Source organism: Panthera uncia, chromosome F2 (genome assembly GCF_023721935.1).
Source record: "Panthera uncia isolate 11264 chromosome F2, Puncia_PCG_1.0, whole genome shotgun sequence".
NCBI lineage: Eukaryota > Metazoa > Chordata > Mammalia > Carnivora > Felidae > Panthera > Panthera uncia.
In genome coordinates, this window is record NC_064812.1 from 8,201,702 (window position 1) to 8,226,925 (window position 25,224).

Genomic DNA, 25,224 nt, shown 5'->3' on the forward strand with positions numbered 1-25,224 from the left:
TCTCTTTCTGATTCAGCCCCAGGCAGGGGGAGGGAGGCACCCCTGCTCGCCTCCGTTTGATTTCTCTTGTTTTCTGCCACACTGGCTGAGCTGCACTCCCCGTGCCCATTTTCAATTATAGCTTGCAAGCCTGTGCTTTGAAAAACATAATTTATTTTCCCAGTCAGACCAAATAGAAAACACAATTGTGTGTTTAAATACTAATTAACCTTTCACAGTTGTATGACTCTCTCTCTCTCTCTCTCCCTCCCTCCCTCCCTCCCCTAAAGGAAAAACATTCCACGTGCAGGACAATTCTTGCCACAATTTCTTGCCTTGACCCTACCACGTGCAGGTCTGAAGCGTGTGGCTGTGCAGACCTCTGGACTCGAATTAAACTTTTTCTGGAAGAGCAGAGGACTGTGGATGCGGTCACTAATGTGCTTTTCTCTCTTCGTGGAGAATTCTAAGCTCCCTTTGCCACAGGGTTTGCATGGTTCATTCCAAGGATGACTCCGTTGGGGTTCCATAGATATCATTCCCAATGCTATTATCTTCTCCGCTCTGGGATCTCCAGCAGTTAAAAGGTCATGGGCTTTGAAGGCAGCCAGACTACTCATTTCAATGGACTTCGTACGTTCACACAGACCAGTTTAAAGATTATTCCATTAGCAGCTGCATATCGACTGCCGTTCATTGCCCACTCAGCTGCTTGGCCCTCTTCTGCTCACCATGTCCTCCAGTTTGGGGCTCCCTTTTACATCTAGGTCCTTGCATTGGCCACTTGGGTTTGGAGTAGTGAGACCACCTTCACCTTTAAAACCTTTGGCCACATTGACTTTATGCTGCTTGAGGGGATATTCAAACAGAGATACGATTGGATATGTTGGTTCGAAGTTCCAGAAAGAAAGGGAAGAAGGCTGGACAATAATGGTGTCATGGAAGGTAGAGAAAAGGGAGGGATTACTAGAAGAAAGGAAGGTAATGGAATCAGATGCAACAGAGCAGTCCAAAACAATAACAAAGGGGTGCATTTTTTGAGCCTGCCACTCAAGAACTCAATGTTCTCCTCTGTTAGGTACATTTATATGCTTGAAAGTCAAAGACACCAAATGGATTGCAGTGAGTTAAAGAGAGACTCAGAGGAGAGGATGTTAAGAAGGACAGCATCAATCTTCATCTCATGTTGCCTAGCACAGGGCCTGGCATACAGCAGGTGCCTGTTGGGTAAGTGCCGAATAAATGGAATTAGAGGGAAAAGCCAGAGTGGAGGGTAAGAGCTTTGGTGACTTGCCTTGAGAAAATGTCGCAAGGATTCTACTCTCAAAACGTGTCTGCAGGCTAGCTAGGAATGTAAGCGTGCAGGTAACAATTACACTATGACTTTTTGAAGGTGGATAATAAATTGTGCACGTTGTATCAGGGCATATGGAAATGAGGCTGTGTGCTTCAGTTACAAACAGAAGGGTGAAGTCTTGGTATTGTGAACAAAATCCAAGGTGGGATCTCTATGTCAGAAATGCCATTTGACTAGTGCACGGATAGGTGACCTATCCCTTGTTAATTATATTTAACCAGTCCCCTAGAGGCTGGTATTTATCCATTTGTCTTTTAGTCAACAGATATCAGTTGAGCTCCTACAATGTATAAATCAAATTGTCCGCCTACCATGTGACAGTGGCAGATTCTATGATTCTATGAGGAAGACCAGAATGTGTGCATCTGTTGGGCACACCAACTGCTCCCAGGAGGGAAAAAAATCTACACAAATTTCTGTCCGTATGGCTGGTCCCAATGTTGCTGCCAACGTGGATTTGGAGTGAGAGGAACTAAGTGGGTAATTTTAATGACTATGGACTTGCAACAGTGGTAGACCAATGACTCCATTTTTGTCATTGATATTGACTCTCTCAGTTGACCAGATTTCTGTGTGGGCAGGTTTGGGTACCCATCTCCTTGGATATTACTAGAGAAACCAAAGCCGCTCTTTTAGGAATTTCTTTTTGGTGAAAGCACAAGGTCAGAGTCAAAAGCTGACAATGGTGAGAAACGAGGGCAAGGATTGACACCTTCCAGATGCTTCTCCAGCATCTGGTACATACTAAGCATGAGGTAACAATTTTTTGAATGGATGAGTGGATGAACACATGAATGGGTTTCATGGAATATGGTACAGGGATGGAGACGATGTTCACTTTTGCTAACCTTGTTGGTTCCAGCTGCTTTTCTCTTGCCTTTTTTTTTCTGTCTCTGCACCTGACCCAGACTTGAAATGGTTCTTCCTCAAGTCCTTTCATTCTCAATGGAAGGATGTATACATGTAAGCGTGTGTGTGCATGTTTTATGCACGTGTGTGTGTAGTTGGATCTAAAAAATGATAATTATAAGTCTGAGTATCAACCAAGAAATATCCACCAAAATTTCTGTGCCCTCATATTCAAAACTTCAAATGGAACAAACCAAAATTAACTAAACTAACAACAACCGTGGAGGGCAGTTTCATTATCCCATTTCCCATGAGGAGAGTCCATACCAAAGAGAGTCAGTGATTTGCCTGGGCGTCATTACTAAAAAATGGCAGGACCAGGGTTCAAACCCTGGTCAATTTGACTCCACACCTGGTAATACTCAACGCATGTAACACTTGGATTTCCTTTCAATAAGAGAAGAGATTCGTCATAAAACTTTTCTGCAATCCCAGTATTCTCTGATACAATGGATTCTTTTTCTTTGCCTTTAGTGCCTAGCATTGAGTGTTGTAGGGCATGTGCATAGATCATGGTGGTTTAGACAAGGTCCAGTAGGTGGAGCTAGAGAGCAGACATGAACCGCGTGTGGTTGGGTAGCGTAGGTGGCTCTTGAGTGACAGAATACCTGGGCAGTGACGGTCCTCATCAGAATCCCGATAGTTGATTTCCTTCTTCAGAATGTTACTATTACGATCTGGCCTTAGGGTGGAGGGAGATGAATTCCTGAGCGGTAACTCTCCCAGTCCTGAAAGAGTAAGGCTAGAGAGAATTTCCCACTTCAACTACGTTCTGTGAATGTCGTTCTATGGGAAAAGGGAAAATCAATTAAAGAAACATGAGTACCTCCGCAGTGTCTCAGGTGATCAGTGGTTTGAGTCCCGGTTTTCTCTCTTTGTGTGTGTGTGTGTGTGTGTGTGTGTGTGTGTATCAGGATTCAAGAAGGTCAAGATATTGATATTTGTTGATGTTTAGTAACTTTCCCATTCTTTAAAAAGAGGCTTGATTGGTTTAGATTTACAGAAAAATGTAGAAGACAGTATGAAGCACACCCATATACTCCACACATAACTTCCCTTATCACAGTGGTACCCCCTTACCTGCGAGGGGTGCAATCCCAGACCCTGAGGGGATGCCTGAAACCCCAGATAGGACCAAACCCTCTGTATACTATGTTTTTTTCCTGTCCACACATATACACCACTGGTAAAGTTTATAGATTAGGCACAGTAAGAGATCAACAATAACTAATAATAAAATAGAATAATTACAACAATATACTATAATCAAAGTTATGTGAACATGGTCTCTCTCCCTCCGAATATCTGTACTCACCTTTATTCTTGTGAGGATGTGCGATGATGTAACACCCACGTGATGAGATGGAACGAGAGGGATGATGCAGGAGCCGTGACCTAGCCTCCTGTTGACCTTCCGACAATGGGTCACAAGGAGGATCGTCTGCTTCTGGACCTCAGTGGGCTGCGGGGAACTGAACCTCAGATAAAGGGGGTGCTGCGTTCACATCTGAAACCAGTATGGCCCATCGCTTGTAGTCAGTGCATTGATATCGATGCCCTATTGTCAACAAAGTCCACATTTTATTCAGATTGTCTTAGGTTCTAATGTCCCTTCTCTGTTCCAGGCTTCTATCCAGGGTACCACGTTATAGTCAGTCACGTCTCCTGACGCTCCTCTCGGCCATTCCTCAGACCGTCCTTGTTTTTTGATGTCCTTAGCAGTTTTCAGGATGCCCTACTATTGGAACCGGTTTTTCTCGTGAGTAGACTGGGGTTATGAGTTTCAGGGGAAGAAGAGGTAAGTGCCATTTTCATCATATGTCAAGGGTGCAAACAATCGACTTGATTTATGACTCTTGGTGTTTAAGCTTGACCACCTGGCTGATGCTGTCTGCCAGTAGAATTCCTCCTTCCTGGAGGAGGGGTTCATATTTTTTTTTTTTTAATTCAAGCCTTCAACAGATTAGATGAGGCCCACCCTCGTTGTAGAGGATAAACTGCTTTACTAAAGTATACTGATTTAAATTTTAATTTCATCTAAAACCACCTTTAAAGAAACATCTAGAATAATATTTGACCAAATATCTGGGTCTCATGGCCTAGCCAAGTTGACACATAAAATTAACCATTGCCAATGGTAAGAGGGGAGGTGATGGTAGGCAGAAGTAAGGTTGGAGGACCTTGCTCAGTGTCACCCCAGTGGGTGTGGAAGATCTCTTTGGGGGAGGTTGGACAACTGATCTGTATTACTCTGGAAGCGGTGTGGGGTGAGCTAGCTGGAACCATGTGGAGCAGAGGAATGGGGGACAGGAAGTAGGAGTTCTGGCTTGTCTCTCTGTAATTTTGACACGACCATTTCACCAGTCTGAACCAGCATGTACAAATCATGAAAGCCAACAGGTGGGAGGGATGATATCTTGGTGGGTGAGGGAACTGACTTGATTTTTAACAGCAGACTATATGACATGCGCTGTGGTAGGAAATTTATTCTCATTCGTTTATTCATTTATTAAAAGCATAGATGACGGTCGGTCACTGGGAAAGGGGATTTATGTTCAGTGACTCATTCTCTGCTGATGTTGCAGGATTCTTTACCGCAATCCCCGGGATTCGTGGTCTCGCTGCTTCGAAGAACGAAAAGATGGAGACAAATGAGCAGCAGGCAGAAATTTATTCGAGTGTAAGATCAGAGGGTAAGAATACCATGAAAGCTCTCCTTGCAGAGAGGGGATATTTGAAAGAGAATGCCCGTGACTATAGGCAAGGATCCTTGTTTTATAAGGTTCTGGTCCCCACCCCCCTCCCTTTCCCCCTTGCTGCTTCTCAGGTTTTACCCTTACTGGCTTGATAACTCTAGTCCTGGATTGTCCATTCCTGATTGGCTTGATTCCATCACAAGGGGTGACCTATGACCATATCATTCCTTGTGGGTCATACATTTCATGGTCTTCTACTTATTTTGTTGTCGGGTCTTTGATTGCCCAATGCCTGAAGGGATCCTGAAGGGGAGTAGGTGGTATCTATTACACTCACGAGGAACCTTAGGCCGGAGGGGGTTTTCTGTGGTCAGACACTCCCAGCATTGTTTCAAAATGTGTGTTTTTCCCCACTGGGGACCGCAGGTGCTAATCTTTCCCTCTCGGACTGTTTTATCCTATCTTTTCCTATCATACTAACTTACATACTCATCACAAAACAGAGTGTCGTCATACCCATTTTATGGATGGAAAAACTGAGGGTCGGACACCTTCTGCAACTTGCTCGAAGCTCACCCAGTAAGTGCAGGGATCAGATGTAAGCGAGATTAGCCTGGCTCCCTGGCTTATTCTCCCCCATAACTCATGCTCGCTCTCCACATCTTCTATGACTGCACGTACTTCTCCTGCAGGGACTGGGAGAGCTTAACGTGAGCCCTGAGGACAGGAGCCAGCACCGGGGGGGACCCGTCCCTAAGTCCTAGCGCTGTTGTCTCTGGTGATACATTTCCCTCTGGGCTCTGGCTCCAGCTGCTGATGGAGTTCTCAAGGACCATTCATTTCGTAACATCTCCCCACCTGCCTGCCAATTCATTTCCTGGGCTGATCGCACAGAAATCAATGGGGCCAGGATGGAACTCGGCCTGCAGAAAGCCTGTTCGTGTCTAAGGGCAGCGCAGAGCAGAGGGGAGAACACTGCCACCAGAATTAAAAGCAGAAGATGCAGATCAGCACAGAATGCACGCCCAGCAGCATGCTGGGGGGAGAGGAAAGTGAGAAGTTGGGGCGCCTGGGTGGCTCCATTGGCTGAGCGTTCGACTCTTGATTTCGGCTCAGGTCACCATCCCAGAGTCGTGGCTGGAGCCCCGTGTCAGGGCTCCGCACTGAGTGTGGAGTCTGCTTGGAATTCTCTCTCTCCCTCTCTCTCTGCCCCTCGCCCACTAGCACGTGCTAAACAAACAAACAAACAAACAAACAAACTGAAGTGGCCCCTGCCCTCAAGGATCACGGTGTCTGGATACACATTCAGAGACGCGGTACGAGGCTCCCCCAGAACATTGCTCTTCGTGCACCGGGCGAAGCTCTCCGGTCCTTGCTGCTAACAGTCGTAACGAGCGCGAGAAAACCCACCCACTACGCTAATAAAATGTAATGCTCAAATCCAGCAATAAAATCGCCTATTCACATGCACTGTTATGTCTTCTTATACGGTAAAAAGGAGTCACATTCCCCTAAGAATTTCTAAAGTCAGCACGCAGATTCCCTCCCTTTCTAATCCATTGGTTTCCCAGATAGCATCCCGGGGGGCACATCCAGAGGAAGGCAGAAAAGGGAGGAATCTTGGCTTCTGTTCCCCGGTGGCCCAGTGTGGCTAACTGGTTTAGATCTGAGGTGCCAGCCGGAACCCCTATTCCCTCCTGGGATTCCCTACGGGATTCCCTCCCTAGACTCTGGGGAAAGGTGTGAGAGCAGTTAGATAAAATATTCTTTCTCCCCTGTCCTGTTCTTTCATCTGCTAAGGCGAGGCCTGGGTCAACTGAATGCAGAAAAAGGGAAGAGGAAGCCGATGCAGGGGTTCGCAGTTTTGCCCAGAGTTGGAGGGGGGTGCTCGCCGTGGACAAGTGCTCCCGTTTTCCTGTTGGATGGGCAGGAGTTTCAGGGGGACCAGAGGGTGTGGAGCACATTCTGAGCAGGTTTCCCCTCAACTTCCCTTGGGCGCCATGAGCGTTGGGAATGGTTTTGGCTGATTCATCGTCACCGTAAAGTTACTGTGAGGGCACCTGATCTGGACACACGGAGACTCTCAGGGCACCTGACGTGGACACACAGAGAGACTCTGAACGGCAGACTCCTCTTCTGTCTGAAGTGTGTGAAATCTCTGAGTTCCAGCCCTCCCGGGAAACAGCAAAACAACTAGGAATCACTTACTCTGCCTTGTCCTCAGCGTCCTTGACTCTGACGAGAAGGCAGGGGGCTCCGGGGGCTCTGGGGTGTGAATCCAGCGTATCTCCTGAGCAGGCTGCATGTGCCCGGCCTGTGGTCGGCACTGGCACCTGCCCGATCCTCCGCCCGAAGCAGCCTGTGCTTCCGTGAGGGAGGCGACACAAGGTACCTTGTGTCTTTTTTTTAAATTTTTTTTTTAATGTTTTTATTTATTTTTGAAGGAGAGAGAGACAGAGAGCGTGAGCAGGGCAGGAGCAGAGAGGGAGGGAGACCCAGAATCCGAAGGAGGCTCCAGGCTCCGAGCCGTCAGCACAGAGCCCGACGCGGGGCTCGAACCCACGAACCGTGACATCGTGACCTGAGCCGAAGCCGGACACTCAACCGACTGAGCCACCCAGGCGCCCCAAGCTGCCTTGTGTCTTAAACACAGTGTGAGGAGGCCTGCCATGGCAGAGGGAGGCATAGTCTTGTGAGAGCCCAGAGAAAAGGGCCCATCTCATTTCAGAAACTGACACAAGACAGCCTGAGAGACTTCGATTAGCTGGAAGGGGAGCTCTGTGGCAGATTAAGCCCTAAGAGATCTTTCCAAAACAGATGATGCTATTTGTGAATTTTACCTTTGCCACGAAACCGAAGTAGTGATGCCTGGAGCAAGCCCTCTGTAAATATATTCAGCGATCGTATGGAAACTTTGCTTTACTGTCGTTGTTTACGGGAAATCTTAGAACGTGGGAGCGACACTGGCGTTAGCTGATAATAAGCTACCTTCAGGAAGGGAAGGAACGCGACATCGCCGGGTGACTTGGGGCAAGCTTCTGCACCGTGCTGGCCACTGAGTCCCTTCTATCAACAGGAAGAGCTGGATTCAGGGATCTCTATGGTCCCTTCCTTCCCTAACCAGCTACAAACGCCCCTTTGAAATTACTTTAGGGGCTCCTGCGGGGCTCAGTCAGTTAAGCGTCCGACTTCAGCTCAGGCCATGATCTCGCAGTTTGTGAGTTCGAGCCCCGCGTCCGGCTCTGTGCTGACGGCTCGGAGCCTGGAGCCTGCTTCGGATTCCGTGTCTCCCTCTCTCTCTGTCCCTCCCCAGCTCGTGCTCTGTCTCTCTCTCTCTCCTTCTCTCTGTCTCTCTACAAGAATAAATAAACATTTAAAAATTACTTTGGAGGTAGGAAAATCCATTTAATGTCATGCATTCATGCATTTGTTCCATCTTCCTTTCATCCAACAAACATTTATTCATAGACCACATCCTGTGCTCGTAAGAGATAAACGTGTAAGACAAAGCTGCTGTCCTTAAAAATATCCAGAGTGGAAGCATCGTCTTTAGATTCTACGTATTTCTCGTAAATAACACTCCTTCAGAATACAGGTGGAGCTTCCGAACACTGTGGTAATTCCAAAATTTTGTTTATCTTTAGTGCTTCGTGCTGAAAAGACCCACAAATAATCAAGTCGTAGAAGCTAAAGCGGCTTTTTTTTTTAATTTTTTTTTTTTAACGTTTTATTTTTGAGACAGGGAGAGACCGAGCATGAACGGGGGAGGGTCAGAGAGAGGGAGACACAGAATCCGAAGCAGGCTCCAGGCTCTGAGCCATCAGCCCAGAGCCCGACGCGGGGCTCGAACTCACGGACCGCGAGATCGTGACCTGAGCCGAAGCGGGCCGCTTAACCGACTGAGCCACCCAGGCGCCCCTAAAGCGGCTTTTAAATAATGTACGTTCATTTCTGATACCCGTCTGATGGGTTTTTTTTTTTTGGTTCATTCTTTAGTTCATTTATTTTATTTTTTGAATTTATTCTCAAATTGGCTTCCATACAACACCCAGTGCTCATCCCAACAGGTGCCCTCCTCCATGCCCATCACCCACTTTCCCCTCTCCTCCCACCCCCCATCAACCCTCAGTTTGTTCTCTGTATTTAAGAGTCTCTTGTGGTTTGCCTCCCTCCCTCTCTGTTTGTAACTATTTTTCCCCTCCCCTTCCCCCATGGTCTTACACCCATCTGATGTTTGAACTGTCTCCCTTACAGCATTTCCTCCGGCAGAGATTTCCTCAGCTTTGCAGGGAGACCCCTATAGTGGAGGCCACGCTGTCTAGTGGTCTCTTGCCTCCCTAGGTGGTTCTAGGCGGTTCTGACAATCACAGAGCTTTAATTTCACCTGCTGAGGTCTGTCCTCACAGGCCATATACTCAACAGCTCCTGCTCAGCTCTGTCAGGGCCATAAGGAAGGGGCTTGGTCAGTAATTCATCTGCATATGGCAGCTCTTGACCCTGGGAAAGTGACTTTTCCCCTCTTGTCTCACAGTTTTCTTACCTATCAAATGGCTAATACTGCTTTCTCTTCTTTATAACCGGGAGGATCAAGTCTGCTTTCCAACAGTACAGTTATCAGCTGCTATGAGGTACCATATATGTACCATAAGGTATTAAGAATAATGATGTTGGGGCACCTGAGTGGCTCAGTTGGCTGAGCATCTGACTTCAGCTTAGGTCATGACCTCGCGGTTTGTGAGTTCGAGCCCCGCGTCGGGCTCTGCTGCTGTCAGCAGAGTGGAGTCAGCTTCGGATCCTCTGTCCCCTTCCCTCCATTCCTCCCCCATTTGTGCTCTCTCAAAAATAAATAATTTTTTTTAAAAAAAGAGTAATGTTACTACTAGTAGGAGAAATAATATTCATAAATTGCCAGTAGTATTAATAGCAGCAGCCGATTAAAAGGATTTTGCACCAGGACCGAGTGGGATTTATCCCTGGAATGCAGGGATGGCTCGACACGCAAAGATCTATCAGACTCACCGTATGATCCAGCATTACCACTTCTGGGAAATTGAGGCAGGGGATTGAACTGACACGTGGATGCCACAGCAGCATTATGTACAAGAGCTGAGAGGCAGACATTACCCAAGTACGCAGCAGATGAACGGATAAACAGAACGTGGCATTTTTATCCGCCAGAATATCATTCAGCCTTGAAAAGGAAGGAGATTCTGATGCCTGCCACACCGTGGGTGATCCCTGAGGACATTTTGCTAAATGAAATCAGCCAGTCACAGAAAGACAAATGCTGTTTGCTTCCACTTCGATGAGGTGCTTAGAGGAGTCACATTCATAGAAGGACAAAGTGGACTGGTGTTTGCATGAGGATGTGGGAAGGGAAAAATGAGGCTGTATTTAATGGGTCCGGAGTTGCAGTTTTGCACAACGCAAAGCTTCCTGGAGATAGGTGGTACAACGTGAATACACTTAATGCTATTGAAATGGGTTCAGAGGCGGGGAGCCTGGGTGGCTCAGTCGGTTGAGCATCCGACTTTGGCTCAGGTCACGTTCTCGCGGTCTGTGAGTTCGAGCCCCGCGTCAGGCTCTGTGCTGACAGCTCGGAGCCTGGAGCCTGCTTCGGATTCTGTGCCTCCCTCTCTCTCTGCCCCTCCCCTGCTCATGCTCTATCTCTCTCTGTCTCAAAAATAAATAAAACATTAAAAAAAATTTTAAATAAAGAAATGGGTTAAGATGGTAAGATTTATGCCGTGTGTCTTTTACCACCATTTGAGAAATTAATTTAAATACATTTTAAAATAATTAAGTAGTATCATTAGTAAAGAAAGAAAGGCAGCTTGGACCTCTGCAGGTACCAAACCCACTTTGGAGGTCCTGGCTCACACTATGTTGTCAGGAAGTCAGTCGCTAACTCATTGAGAGCACAGACCCTGGGCCCAGGCTGCCTGCATTTAAATCTCGGTGCCATAAATTACAGGCTGTGTACACGAGTCCGGTTTTGTGCAGTGGACGTGATGGCAGACCCGCCACGGAACACGGAGGTGAGGCTAGTATCTATGGAGAGCACTTCAACAAATGTCTGGCACATCGTGAGCACCACTAAGAGGTCACTACTATTATTTTTATCCTATCCGATGGTGGCTGCCATTGACTGAACAGCAGGTTTGGGCCAGGTGACGGACACTGCCCTCCACTCCTGTTGTGAAATGGAATCCAGGCGCTAACCTATAAGAGACACGTGACCCGATTGAGGAATCGTAGGCTCCGTTCGGTTTAATAAATATCTGTGACTCCCCAGGCGTGGGCCAGGCAGCATGCTTGGTGCTGGTGGACAGAGATGACTATGGCGAGACCCGGGGAGCTTTGTCGGCCTGCCAGCTAGCAGGTGGCACCCTGCCCTCAAACGCGTCCTGCGCTCCACTCGATGTCGTGGTGAAGCCATCTTGGAATACTTATTACTGCTTGAACCGGGGCCCTGCGTCTTTGTTTTACACCAGTCCCGTGGATTACGCAGCCAGTCCTTCCTTGACCAGCCCTGATGGGGAGAAGGGGCCAGCTGTTTGAGGAGACAAAAACAGATGCCAGAAGCCAATGGGAAGAGCAGAGAGAGGAGGAGGGCACAGGCTGACAGAGGAACAGGGGAGGGACACGTGGAGTGAGGTGACAGAGGCAGAAAGCCGGCTCAGACCCTCTGTCCCCTCGGCCACCATGCCACCGCCTCCTCACACCGATGTGGGGGTCGGGGACCCCACCCCTGGCCAACACCCCCTTGCGCCAACCATGACTCCAACCCCACTCCATCAAACTCACGCCTTCCTGTTCCTGGCACTTTGGGCTCCCGTCTGCAGCGTGGGGCCTCAGGTGGGAGCAGTGTTTCTCAGTGTGGCCTCTCTGCCTGTGCTCCGGCTGGTCTGTGTCCTGCTCTCTGCCACGCTCAGTGCACAACCGGCCAGCGGCACGGCTTTCCCTGTGCAGAGATCCAAGGTGCGTCAAGAATGCACAGAAAGTGAGTGGTTTTGAGCCCTTCTGGTGGGGATTATTACGGGAGGGACGGAGAAGGAGAACGTGCTCAATGGGCCCAAATATCTGTGCATCAAATTTAAAGCATCATTTGGGGGAGAAGACCTCGGAGGTCCCCCCCACCGCCACCGCTCTGAGATGCGGGAATGTCATCCATCCACCTGTCTGGCGGACTCTTAGCCTTCAAAGCCTCAGCTTTGCCTCCTCCTTGAAGCTGTTGCTTCCTCCATGTTTATAGCTGACTACAAAACAGAAGGGGCTGATGTGTGTATTTTTCCTGAGAGGGCCAGGGGAGGGGTGGATCCGAGAGGAAGCAGCAAGGGGAGATTGAATGGCAGAAGCCTCTTGGATGATGCTCCTCCTTTTCGAGTTGACCAAAAAAAAAACTCATAGAAGAAAGTCTGCAGGTTGGGGCCGGGATGAGGAAGCCTTAGCCTGTACCGCGTGGGCACTGGGTGATTTGAGGAACTTTTATCAAGAGGTAAGAAGGCCAGCAAGATGTTACAACACACACACACACACACACACACACACGCACGCACACCGGAACAGTACATTACAAATGCTCATCCTTCCCCCCCTCTTCTCCACCTGCTGTGCTGGAATTCCTTAGCAGCAATTGTCTTACACTGGGCTTTAGCTTGCTAATTGGTGACTAGATTGGATGGAACTGGGAAAATCAATACAGCCCAAAAGGATCTTTATAAACTGTACTGAGGCTGAAATTGTGGAGAGGAAGATGTTGGGTAAGGAAGACTTTCAGGAAGCTCTCTAGGACGTCATACAACGTAACTTTCCTTTTACCAACGCTTTGCAGGGGAAAAAAATCAGCAAAGTATTACCTTCAAGACGTCCACGAAAGTATTACCTTCAAGACGTCGACAGATCGTCAACAGATCGGTGGGGATCTGTCGTCTTGCCGAAGTCATGTTCTAAATTCAATGCGAGTTGGGGAGAGGGTGCTCTAGGCTGCTAACTGACCCCCTACGTCCATTCCCACCTTCTTTTAGAATTCGGGGCACCCAGGTGGCTCACTCAGTCAAGTTTCTGACTATGATGTCAGCTCAGGTCACGATCTCACAGCTCCGGGGTCCGAGCCCCGCGTTGGGCTCTGCGCTAACAGCAAGGAGCCCGCTTGGCATTCTGTCTCTCCCTCTCTCTCTGCCCCTCCCCTGTTGGTTTCTATCTCTCTCTCAAAATAAAAATAAACCTTAAAAAAAAAAAATAAAAGATGTAGCCTGCTCCAGGTGTAGTCAGGAACAGCAGCTTCCAACATCACAGCCAGGAGAGGACGTGAGATCATTGCTGGCCCAGAGGTGCTCTGTGCCCTCCCGAGGTTGTGTCCCCCCAAGGAAAGGGACGTGCCCCGCACTTCTCTTTCTCCCTCCAGGTAAAAGCGGGGCAACCGTTTTTTACACAGGGGTGGACACCCGCCCTCGAGGACCGGAGATTGCCCAGGAACGTTGAGCTGGGCGCTGTTACAGGAGAGAAAAATAAACTTCTGCGATGCCGCAATCGGGAAGGTGGAAGGTAAAGTGGCGAGGCCGAGGCAAGTGCCCTCTCTGAGATGCAAACGCCCCGCTCCTGAAAGGTGTCCTATGTTTAGAAACGTGTGCGCCCTCACACGTCCTTCACAGGACTGTCGTAAGGCCAAGGTCCCACGAAAGACTACACGATGAACCTGTTCTGAAGCAGCGCACGCTTTGTGAGTATGAGCCATTGGGATGCTGTCAACCCCCCCAGAACTTGCTTCTGGCATACTCTCCAACTTGATTCTCCAAAGGCTTTAGGCCGGTGCCCTGGCCGCTTCTCCTCCAGTCACACCCGAAGTGCCAGAGTCTTCCCAGCATCACCCCCCCATAGCCCACCTGACCCTGACCGTGCCCCACCACCCCACCCCCGCCCCCCGTGTCCTCTGGCGGCATGGCTGCTGTCCCGTATCTCTCCTCCTCCCTCGGGGCTGCAGGCGACAGCCACAGGGGTCCTTTCAGAGCCTGACTCACCAGACCTGACCCCCAAGCCCCCTGACGCTTGCCCCCTCACTCAGGGGAAGAACCACGTTCCTTCCCATGCCCTGCACCAGCCTCCGGAGCTGGGTCTCGGTCCCCCCACCGCGACCTGCTCTCCGCGGTCTCCACGTGGGCCCCTCTCACACCAGCCCCACTGGCCTCCTGTGTGCCCTGGTCCCACCAAGCAATTCCTGCCACAGGGTCTTTGCACTGTCTCTTTGTTCTGCTTTGAATGTACTCCTCAGGCATTGCGTGGGTCCCTGCCTGGCCTCCTTACATGTCTGCTCAAACGCCCCTTTCCTAAGGTTTTTCTTGGCCCAAAATGCTTAAAATGTCAACCTTTTATTCCAGGCCCTCCCTGCCTTCTGTCTTCTGTGCACATATGTGTGCAAATACGTGTGCACGTGTATAACACGTTGATCGTTAGGTCACACTGTATCTGTTTGCTTGCTGATTGTCTGGACCCGCACCCGTGGGATGCTTCACGAGGACAGGGTTTTTCCATTTTATTCACGGCCTTATCTGTGAAGCCTAGGACAGCGCCCCGCGCAGAGTAGGGCCTCGGCCAGGACTGGTTACGTGAATGGGCGCGTGGATGACCGAACGGCGTCTGTTGGTGGACACGGGGGTGCACACGTGGGAAGGAGGCCGGCCAGGTGAGGAGGCCAAGGGTCCGAGGTGACAGAGGACAAGGGAAGTAAAGCCACAGCCACTCGGATGTCACAAGCACAAGCTGCCAGGACTCGACGCCCACAGGTTAGGGAAGCAGGAGAGGAGTGAGAAATGCGTGTGTGCAGCAACCAGCCTGCGTGGCCGCGAGCAGGGCAGGCGTTGTGAACCTTCCAGAGTCGGGGTGCGGGGCGCAGAGCCAGCCGAGGGGGACAGTGGGGGAGGGGCCAGGGGAAGCTGGTATGGTGCCCACGGTTGGCACACTGCTGGCAAAGGGGAGCACGGCGCTGGAAGGGAGAAGGGACCGTGGTGACGGCTGAGTGGCAAAGGCGGGAGACCTGGCCTGGGAACCTGGCTATCGGTCCCTCCTTCCACTTAGCGTGTGTCCCAACAAGGTGTGTGACCTTGGCCCAGCCACTCGTCTCTCTGGGCCTGTGCTATTTTCCGGACCCGCCGTCTCTTCCATCTTCCACCCTTGCCAGGCTGGCATCTAGGGGCGGGGCTCAATGGCCCCATGTGGGGGGGCAGCTCTGCTGGACGGTCCCCACCTCTCAGTCCGGGCAGGGGCCACCTCAGTGCTCTGGTGAGCTTCCCGCCCCCCCAGCAGACTCCCTCCTGAGCCCCACCCCCTGGCCTGGCAGTTAGTGACACAGATTGCCTCCCCCACTGCTTTCCTTGGAGACGACAGCAGATCAGGCTCTCTGAAGCCAGAGGGGGCCGGTGCGAGCTTGCTCCTTCCTCCTCATTTGCCGCTGATAGCCTCCGGATGCTGCCGACGAAGCCACCCTCACTGCTTGCTCACTGCAGGGAGAATGGTGCCAAGGTGGACAGGCTTCTGGGCCCGGCTCCGGCTCTAAGCTGCTTGCAAGATGGCCTGCTGCTGAGACGGGCACCGCCTTGTCTAGGACCCGGGGAATGGCCCCCGCGATTGCCTCCCACTGACCGTATGGCCTGGGGCCACTCCCCGCAGCTCCGTGCTGTGCCAGATGCGGAGATGGGTGGTGGCACCTTCCGGGCCAGCCTCGCACACACGCTTCCCCGCGGGGATAAAGGGCTTAGCGGGTGCTAACCTACTTGGTAATTCTCCAAAGACTGTGTACCCTTAAGGGACTTTGCTACTATTAGTTCTCCCCCCCGTCCCCGCCCCCCAACCTAGAATCCTAGACCGGGACCCCAGGGTTCACCAGAATCACCGAATGAAGACGAGGCGGATGCGTCCCCCACAGTCCTGTGTTCATCTTCCGCTTTCATTGCCTCCCCTGCGGTCTTCGTGGGTGACGGAAGTGACTTTTCAGGTACGTTGAAAGGAATCATTTGGAAAACCGTGTACATGAGCTAAGATCTTTTCTTCCCAGTTACCCCGTTTGCACAGACCCTCGGAGTTCATTCTTTGTCACCATAGCAACCCTTGTCCTCTGACAAAAGGAGTGAGCATCATCAGGGCAGGTAGGGGAGCCTGCAGACGCAGCCACGTGGGAGGTGCGGGGCCTCTGTGGGCTGTTTTGGGCCACCTCGTGAGCGCTTAGTCACCCCTGTGACATCAGCGCCTTCTCATGGGTCCTGGGGCGCTCCTAACACCTCGGCACCAGGGTCACCAGTCAGATTCGCGCACCTCCTTTTGTATGATCTTGTAGAGACGAATGGGAAAAATACCAAAATCATATGGCGTCAACAGGTCAAAGTGTGGCCAGAGACCTGCCTGGGCACCGCCCACGAGGTGGGCATCTTGTATCTGGTGGGCCTCTGCAGGGTCTTGTAGGAGCCCCGGTGGCATGTCGGGCGGTACTTCGATCCCACAGACCGGGCGATGCGAGTGGGGACAGGGCACAGAGCGGGTCTGCGGCGGGTCCAGGCTTATGGTGCGGGGAGCTGTGCCTCATGAGGCGTATGACTCAACAGACCCTGTGCCGCTGGGGTGTCAGCGATGGGAAGAGGGGCCGTACGCGGCGCATGGCACGTTCCGGGGGGCAGATCCTGGGCAGGACGCTGGCTGTTAGCCAAAGGCCCTGCCACCTGCAGTAGAGAATCACATGTCTTTTCAAAACTGCTGCATGTTCCTGGTGGGGACAGACTGATGACCAGGACGTGACTGTTGGGCTGGAGGCACCCATCACGAGCCGGGTTCAGTCGCAACCACTGAGTCATAAGGCTGGACGAGGTACGCAGCCATGTCTCAGGAGATGGGGGTAAGGCAGCACAGACGGAGCAGCCCCGGAGGGCACAGGTAGGTGGTGCAGACCGTCGCGGCGCTGCGGCCGTCACACCAGGGGGCCCCCCAGGCTCCCCCATGCCTCTGTCTGCACGAGGGGTGCTGTGTGAGCAGCTGAAGGGGATGGAACGACATCCGAGCTCGGCGTGGAAGAGTCAGTTGTTACGTGGGTACAAGCCGAACATGGACGGCAGTCCCACCTAGGGGTGGCCTTGAAGGACGATAACTAGACAAATCCCCCCCAATGAGCAGAGCTCCGGTCACACATGATCACCTGGGGTGGGGTGGTCGCTGAGGATGAGGGGAACTTAGAACAGACAGTGGGGGAGGGAGATGAGCATCGACTGTAGTCAACTGCCATGGCAGGGGCTGTGGCTGGTCCTGCTAACCTCCTTCTTCCAGATGGCTCCTTGAGACACAGGGTGAGCTGGGACCCCGGAGGAGCTGCGTGGAGCTGAGGGGTGCAAGCTTAGACTGTAGGCAGGACAGGAGCCACGCGTGTGCCCTTTACGGAAGGACAGATGTGCCGCTTGGCTGTGAGGAGTGTGGCTGGTAGACCTCTGTTCCCAAGTCAGTCCTTCCCAGTGGTGGAGAGGGATAGACTATGAAGGCCTGGGCGCTTCAGCCCACGCTGGAGCCAGTCTAATGGACGCTCCTTGCCCCAGAGCCCGGCATCTGGTGGCTCTGAACCAAGGGTGATTGTTCACAGTGCTCCTGCCCGGACGTTTGGCGATTTCTGGAAACAGTTTTTGTTGTCATAACCTAAGGAGGTGCAACTGATGAGTGATGGCCAGCGATGCGGCTGAATGCACAGGACTGTCCCCCACCACAAAGAATTGTCTGACCCCGGATGTTAATAGTGCCGAGGTGAATGGAGGCTCCATTCTGCTTGCCTCTTAATTCAAATTCTTCCTCCCCTCCCTTTCATAAGTGTTGGCCCCAAATAAATACCTTGGATCCCAAACTCAGCCTTAGCATCTGCTTCCAGAGAAGCCGAGCTGATATGAGGATACCTCCATTTCCTACCACAGTGCCTGGCATGTTGTGGGTTCTCAGTAAACATCATGAATTGTGAGGATAATCTAGATTAAACATCAGACCCCACAGCCTGTATGTCCACAGAGCGCTAATCAGGAGACCAGTCAGGAGCCAGTGTAGTTTTCGTTTTCCATGAAAGGCACCCCGTGAGAACACTGTTGAATCGTGCAAGATCCTCAGGTCAGAGACGTTCGAATCTGATGCTCATTTCAAGTCTTTGTACAAACTATTCCCTCTGCTTGGGAATCTCAGGGCCCTCACCGCCTCCTTCATAGAGCCTCTCATGCCCGCTTCCCCATCCCTACTAGTAATAAGGATTTATTCTCCAGTGGTCCCAATATCACAAATATCACGTGAGGCTGAGTTCAGTCCCTGGGCTTCCTATAGAATCTGGACAGGTAGTGTGCAAAGCCTCCGTTTTAACAGAGAGGGGAGCGGAATGAAGAGTTTTGACTTCCTTTTAAACAAAATAAATGGTTTCATACCTTTCGGATCTGTGTGGAAGAGGGGGATGGGAAGAAAAAGAGAGACAGAGACACAGAGACACAGAGACATGGAGAACAAGATACCCAAGGCTGTCTCCAACCCCAACCCAGCCCCGACCCTTCTAATCAAGCACACTTTGCACATGGAATTCATTAAGAACAGAATTAGCACAGTTGAGGAGACACAAGAAAGCTTAGGGAATCCCAGAGAGAAGCACAAGGTTGAGATTTTGCTCTATTCCTTTTTTTTTTAATTTTTTTTAACGTTTATTTATTATTGAGAGACAGAGAGAGACAGACCGTGAGCCGGGGAGGGGCAGAGAGAGGGGGAGACAGAATCGGAAGCAGGCTCCAGGCTCCGAGCTGTGAGCACAGAGCCTGACGCGGGGCTCGGACTCACGGACCGCGAGATCATGACCCGAGCCGAAGTCGGACGCTTAACTGACTGAGCCACCCAGGCACCCCTGCTCTATTCCTTTGAAGCAAGGATGGTCAGGAGACCAACCCCCTTGTTGATAAGGTCCCTGATGCCAGGATTTTCTGTTCTGGCCTCTGCTGGCTCGTTGTGCGTCTACATGGCTAGATGCACGCCAAACGTGCCCTGATAAGTATCTGCAGGTGGACTCAGCAGGGACCCCCCCACTTGCCTGGCTTTAAATCCTCTGGGTCTGTATAACTATGAGGGCCATTTCTACATGTCAGGTTGGACTCCCCTGCTCTCTGCACCATCTCAGGGGTCCAGCATGTTCTGACCATTCCCTCTGGTGTCCCAGGATAAGACGCTAATCGTTTACCCGGGGCCATCAGAGTGCCAGGCACCTTTGTGACAAATCGCTTCCGTTTCCTGTGGCAGAAAGCCCCCGAGGGTAGCATCCTTCACCTGTCCCCAGGTGAGGATCCCATGGGGCTCAGAGGCCAAGCACCTCGCCCTGCAGGTGACTTTGTGAGGTAACAGCTCAAACACACTCTGTGCCAACACCCCACAAGCTAAGGGGAACCTGAAAAGGGAAGACAATTAAAACCGTGCTGGCCGAGGAATAATCGTAAGAACTTAAGAGTGGTTCACTTGGTGGTAAGGATATAAATAGTCAAAGGGTTCCTGGGTGCGACAGAGTTTGGGGTTGTGCTCTGTGGCCCCAGGACCCGTCAAGGAGGGCAAGGGGAGACCCAGCGCGGGTCAGTAGGAAAGAGGGCTTTCTTACAGGATGTGGGGGATGGGCAGTTGGAGAAGTGGAGATTCCCACGGCGAGACGTGCGCCAGCTGCCGCCAGCTGTGCAGATGCGGTTCAGCCACCTGCTCCTGGCTCCACTCGAGGCACTTTCTGGTTCTCCAACCCAGCCCATCGCCTGTTTCCATAAATAAGTCTTCACTGGAACTCAGCCACGTCTCCATTCCTTCACATACAGTCCGCGTCTGTTCTCCCACCACAGTGGCGGAGCGGAGTAGCTGTGGGGGTGACGAGGACCCGACGGCCCACAGAGCCGGACGGACTCACCGCCGGGCCCTTCGCAGCAAAGGTTTGCCAGGCAGCCCTTCCTGTAATCCAGTTCTCTGGGAATCTGTTGACTCTGCCAGTTTCCGGAGGGAAAATTGGGTGGTGTTGTGCAGTTGAAAGTAAGGATTCCCCTGAAAATGACTGAAAATTTTTTTTTTCCCTAAGAGAACCCGAGACGGGTGATTTTTCTTGTTCCCTTTTTCAGTTCCTTTTCCCGTTTCTTCTTCTTAAACCCTGAGCCGGCATCTCAGCCTCGCCCTGGCAGAGGTTTACACGGACACCCCCGCTGCACTAACCTTCCTATTTCCTAGGGATTAGGCGCAGATATTGCGGAAATCTAAAAATAAATAAATAAAACAAAAAGAATCCTGGGAAATTGAACCCTAGAGGCAAGAGAGAGAGCCTGAGATCCAGGCAGCTCAGCCTGGGGATTCTAACTGGACAGAAACAAGGAGTCAGTTTGATGAACCTCGTGGCATGAATGTACCTTGAGGGTGTGGACTCATCAGGCCCGTGCTGGTGCCTAACAGAAGACTTGGCAAATACGAAGTGTCGTGGCTTGAATTGTGTTCCCATAAAGATGTCTTGATAGCCTAACCCCTCCTCTGTAAAACTGAATGGGCCTTGTTTGGAAATAGGGCCTTGGTAGATAGGATCACATTGGAACGAGGTCACACTGGAGTAGGGTGGATCTCACTCCAATGACTCATGCTTTTCCAAACCGTGGGCCATTTGGACATAGGCATCGAGGAAGGAGAAGGCCGTGTGAAGAGACAGAAAGACACGTCGGGTGACGGCCACACAAAGACATGGGGTATATTGGTGTGAGGCACCTGCAAATCAAAGATTGTAGGGATTACCAAGAACCACCAGAAGCTAAGGGGAAGCAAGGAAGAATCCTTGTCTCGAGCCTTCGGAGGGAGCATGGTGCGGCCACCCCTTGATTTTGGACATCTAGCCTCCGTAACTGTGAGACTATAATTGCTGCTGCTTCACGTTACTCATTTTGTGCGCCTCTGTCAGGGCAGGCCCCAGGAGACAAACACAGTAGGTGATTAATAAACGTTTGCCGAGGGACTGACCGAGTGAATGCGCACCAACACCAAATCCAAAGGGGTTCAGAGGCGGGGCTGTAGGCGAATCCACAGGTGAAGTGAGACAAAGCAGAGGCAGGTGTCTGTGAAGGAGGCAAGTGTCGAGTGTGTGTTGAGGGTGACAGTGGTCACCTCCCCCTTGCCTTTCTCCAAGTCCCATTCATAATTGTACGGGAAGGCTAGCCGCAAGGCGGAGATTGAGGGAATACAGTTACCCCAGTCTGGGCCTGACTGAGCACACACGCCGTGCTCTGGGGTGGTGCGGGAAGGAGGAGCTGCGTCTTGCTTTGGAAATCTTGAGCCAGGACCACCCTTGAGTGACACAGTTGTTGCCGGGGGCCGGGGCACAGAGATAATCGTTGATGAGGCACAGAGATAATCGTTGACGGCCTTGCTGTCACGGCTGAGGATGAGTAAACAGGACTCAGGGGCAGATAAGCCATCTGATTTGCCCTCAGAGAACACTGAGGGCAGACGAGCCAGGCCCAGCACTGGTTGGCTGGGTGGGTCTTCTTTGCTGGAGGAAGATAGGACCCGGGAAAAAGTCATCAGGCACGTGATGGGAGAGGAGAGGAGGGGCTCAAGAGACGGGAGAGGGGCCTGAAGTGAAAATCAAGAATGAGGAAAATGTTCCAAGACTTGGCGGTGAGTAAAATAGGGCTGATGCGAGCAGTGGGCACGGGGAGACAAAAACGTGCCAGTTACGGTGGCTGGCAGGCCTCACCTCCCTTAACTCCCACGCTTGATGGATAAGAAATCACCACCCCAAATCCCAAGGATGTGTGTGCAGAAGAAATCAGGCAGCTGGGACTTCCAATTCCTTCGATCGAATGTGGAAGCCCACACCAAGTCTGCCGTGGCCCACGCTACCCTCAGATCAGAGGCTAAGTCACCTTCCCCCTCGAGCTCTCTAGAAAGTCCAGGGGGACCTGAGGACACATCATTTATGGCCTGCCTAAGGAGGCTTTTAGATAGTTTCCCCCAATCCCCGCCTCCCCACCATGAGATTTTAACACCGAAGATTTACTTCATATGTGTTTATATTCCACATGTACATCTGTGTCTTATCCACCAGAGAGTAAGATATTTTTTCCCCAAAACAGTTTCGCCCCCACCTCCACTCTGCGTTGGCAATGCATAGGTTGGAGGGTCCGAACCCCATCTTCCCATGTAATGCTGATCGCTCTGGGCAACCTTATGCATTAGAACACGCTTATTCGATGAAATGGGGAAGCTCTCACTGACGTGGCTAAAGCCTTCTATGAACTAACTGGGTCACGGCATGCAGACAAAAGCAGCTGGGAGCTGGTGTTCTGAGCACCAGATTTCTTAGAGATGTGTGTGTGTGTGTGTGTGTGTGCACATGTGTATGTGTCTATCTCATTACATCTTCCCAAAACGCAATGAGGTCTATATTGCCACTCCCTTTACACAAACGAGAACACTGAGGTCACACTGCAAGCCTGAGGTCACTCAGCCAGTGAAGTATAAAGCCATGATTTGAACCCAGATCCACGTGACTCCACGTAGCTGTTGACCGTCACACAATAGGTGGGAAGTTTTCCATCTTACAGAGCTTTGGTATCTTGGTTTGCAAAGTAAAGCTGAAAATAAAGACCACCGCCCAGGCCGTCAAATGAGGGTTGCGTCTACAGTGACCTTGTCTGGAGCGGGATCCTAACAGCTCCCCTGAGATCCTTGTGCCTCGGGGCACCGGGGTGGCTTGGTCAGTTAAGCGTCCAACTCTTGATTTCAGCTCAGGTCATGATTTCACTCATGGTTTGTGGGATCGAGCCCTGCGTAGGGCTCTGTGCTGACAGCCTGGAGTTCTCTCTCAACTTTCCTCTCTGCCTCTCCCCGGCTCTTTCTCTCTCTCTCCCTCTTAAATAAACTTTAAAACAATTTAAAAAATCAAAACAAAACCCCTTGTGCCTTGGGGCCTCGGCCACAGCTGAGCATCCAGAGGGACCACCTGAACCAAGCTGGGGCCATCGCATCCTTGGCTAGGGAACTTGAACCTTGAAGGGATTCATGGATTCAAGTCAGCCTGTAGGAGTGGCTGACTAGAGCCCCTCTAAGGAGCCAGGACGGCTGAGCTTTCCAAGCTGGGCATGTGTCTGTCTCCTTCCAGACCTTCCGTCTGCTCTGCATGCAGGGGAATGCATTGAAAGGGAGGCTCGGGCATTTCTTACACCTTGCTATTTCCGCTGTGTCTTCAGCAGTGGCCTCATCTCTTGTGTGGGTATCTTCAGGGCCTCTCACCCTGTTATCCCGGCATCTGATGGAACAGCCCCCACCATGGCTCTCGCTTCTGCTGCAGGGTCCCCACTTCTGATGCTGGCTGTCACCACCTCTTCCTGTTTTCCATCTGGCCCTGGGGGAGGTGGGCTTTTTGCCATTGCCAGTCTTGGGCAGGGGGGGTTCCATCATCCTCTGGACTCTCACCCGTCGCATCCCCGATAGAAGCACTTCCCTGTATTAAATAGTAAATTAGTAAACCACTTTCTCCCATCTTCTACTTCTCAATACTCAGACTCCCAAAGGGTGGGTTTTTCCAAACCAAGTATAACCAAACGGACCGCGAGTTCGTCCACCTGCTACACAGGAAGCCAATAAAAAGCTGATGCCAAGCTTTTGCCGTGAATAAAGACAGGCTATTTGCTGGCGTGGCACCACCCAGGAGAACAGGGAGCTAATACTCAAGGTCCCCAAGTCCCCGGTGGCTTGCAAGTGAGAGTTTTTAAGGGCAAAACTCAAAGGTAAAGGGTCTGGGGTTGCCTGCTTTTCCGATGGGTCAGGAATTGGGTAAACCTCAAGACAGACTTGTCTTTCTGGTGCCATTCCGTCTGGTTGCATCAAGATTGCGGTCAGGGGTCTTTCCCTTCCCTGATCCGGGTCTGTGAAACATCTCAGCAATGTGTGCACTGATGCTATCTTTGTTAGCAAGGGCAGAGGCCATACGCTTTGTGACTATGTGACGGCACAGGCTCCTTCGTGTCTTGTCCTCTGGGCTACATTTTCGTCACGTCAGGCAAAACAGGCTGATGTTTTCCCCAATTACCTTCAACTCTGGGCACCACGCCTCTCTGCAGACTTAACTGTGTGGACGCTTGCACAAGCAGGCAATTCGCTTCTCTCTGGACACCAGCTGGGTGAGCTGCAAGTGAACTGGCTTCCGACTCTACCTTCCTGGAGTTAGTGCGGATCCCGCAGGTTAAGGCTCAGCCCCACAACACTGCCCCCCACTTCAGATGCCAATCGCAAGCAGTGGGTCCCCAGCTTGCCCACGACGTCTGTCCAACCTGGCCAGACATCCGTGGTTTCTACCACTCCCTACTCAGCTTCAGTAATTTGCTGTAATGGCTCAGGGAACTCGGGGAAATGGTTACTGACCAAGTTCTTAAAGAGAATATAATAATGATACAAAGAACAGCCAGATGAAGAGGTCTACAGGCGAGGCCGAGAAGGGTCTAGAGAGGAGCTTCTATTCCTGTGGAGTTGAGGTGTGCCAGCACAGAGGAATTTTGAAGCTCTGTGTCAGGAACCAGGGACAGAGACCAAATGTATATTTCTTATTATACCCTCTGTTTAAAAGATCTACAATGGGTCTACCCAACTTGACCCTGACTGATTCTATCAAATTCCCCAGACTCTTGCCCTCCGTGTCTAAGATGTTTATATTTTTTGTTGTTTCTCTGAACTGCCCTAGCATCTTTCCAGTGATCCCCACCACACACACACACACACACACACACACCCTTTTTTCCCCCAATGAGTTAAGCACTACCGGTTTTAGATGTTCGTCACCAGCAGAACCTTGACTAATTCAGTGTTTGAACCCGAACAGTGCTCTATTAACCATAAAGCAATTTGCACAGATGACGTGTGTCATGGGAGGTCTAAATACATGTTTGAAGAGCGATGAATCGTAGTCATCAGCCCCTGGCCGACACACACACATGCATGCTGGTGGCAGATCTGCAGTCTTAATTTGTGCTCAGTCCTCGCCTTTACAGAGAGTTTGCTCTTCTCCATCGCAGCCTGACTCCACTGCCTCAAGGTTTCGCGTCTGTGTCAAACACCTAAGACACGCGGACGCACACACTCACTGTGCCTCCTGGCTTTGAGGGGACACGGGCAGGCTATTTCCAGGAGCGGGCATGGAGACAAATGTTCAGGACTCTTAGCAGGAGAAAACCTTTAGGTTTGGTCCATAAGAGAGTGGGAGATCCCTTGGAGGAAAAGGAAAGAGAATAGTTAGGGATT

General features: G+C 51.2%; 1 long non-coding RNA gene across 2 annotated transcripts; it reads right to left on the reverse strand.

Annotated features, from left to right (window-relative positions):
* Positions 1-11,185: 11,185 nt before the first annotated feature.
* On the reverse strand, positions 11,186-16,041 carry LOC125924721 (uncharacterized). Of its 2 annotated transcripts, none has more exons than XR_007458528.1 (3): positions 15,830-16,041; positions 11,749-11,905; positions 11,186-11,473 (listed from the first exon to the last, which is right to left on the reverse strand). It is a non-coding gene; the product is annotated as an uncharacterized LOC125924721 (long non-coding RNA). The 2 variants fall into 2 exon arrangements; XR_007458527.1 differs by having other exon boundaries at positions 11,186-11,494.
* Between the last annotated feature and the right edge of the window lie 9,183 nt (positions 16,042-25,224).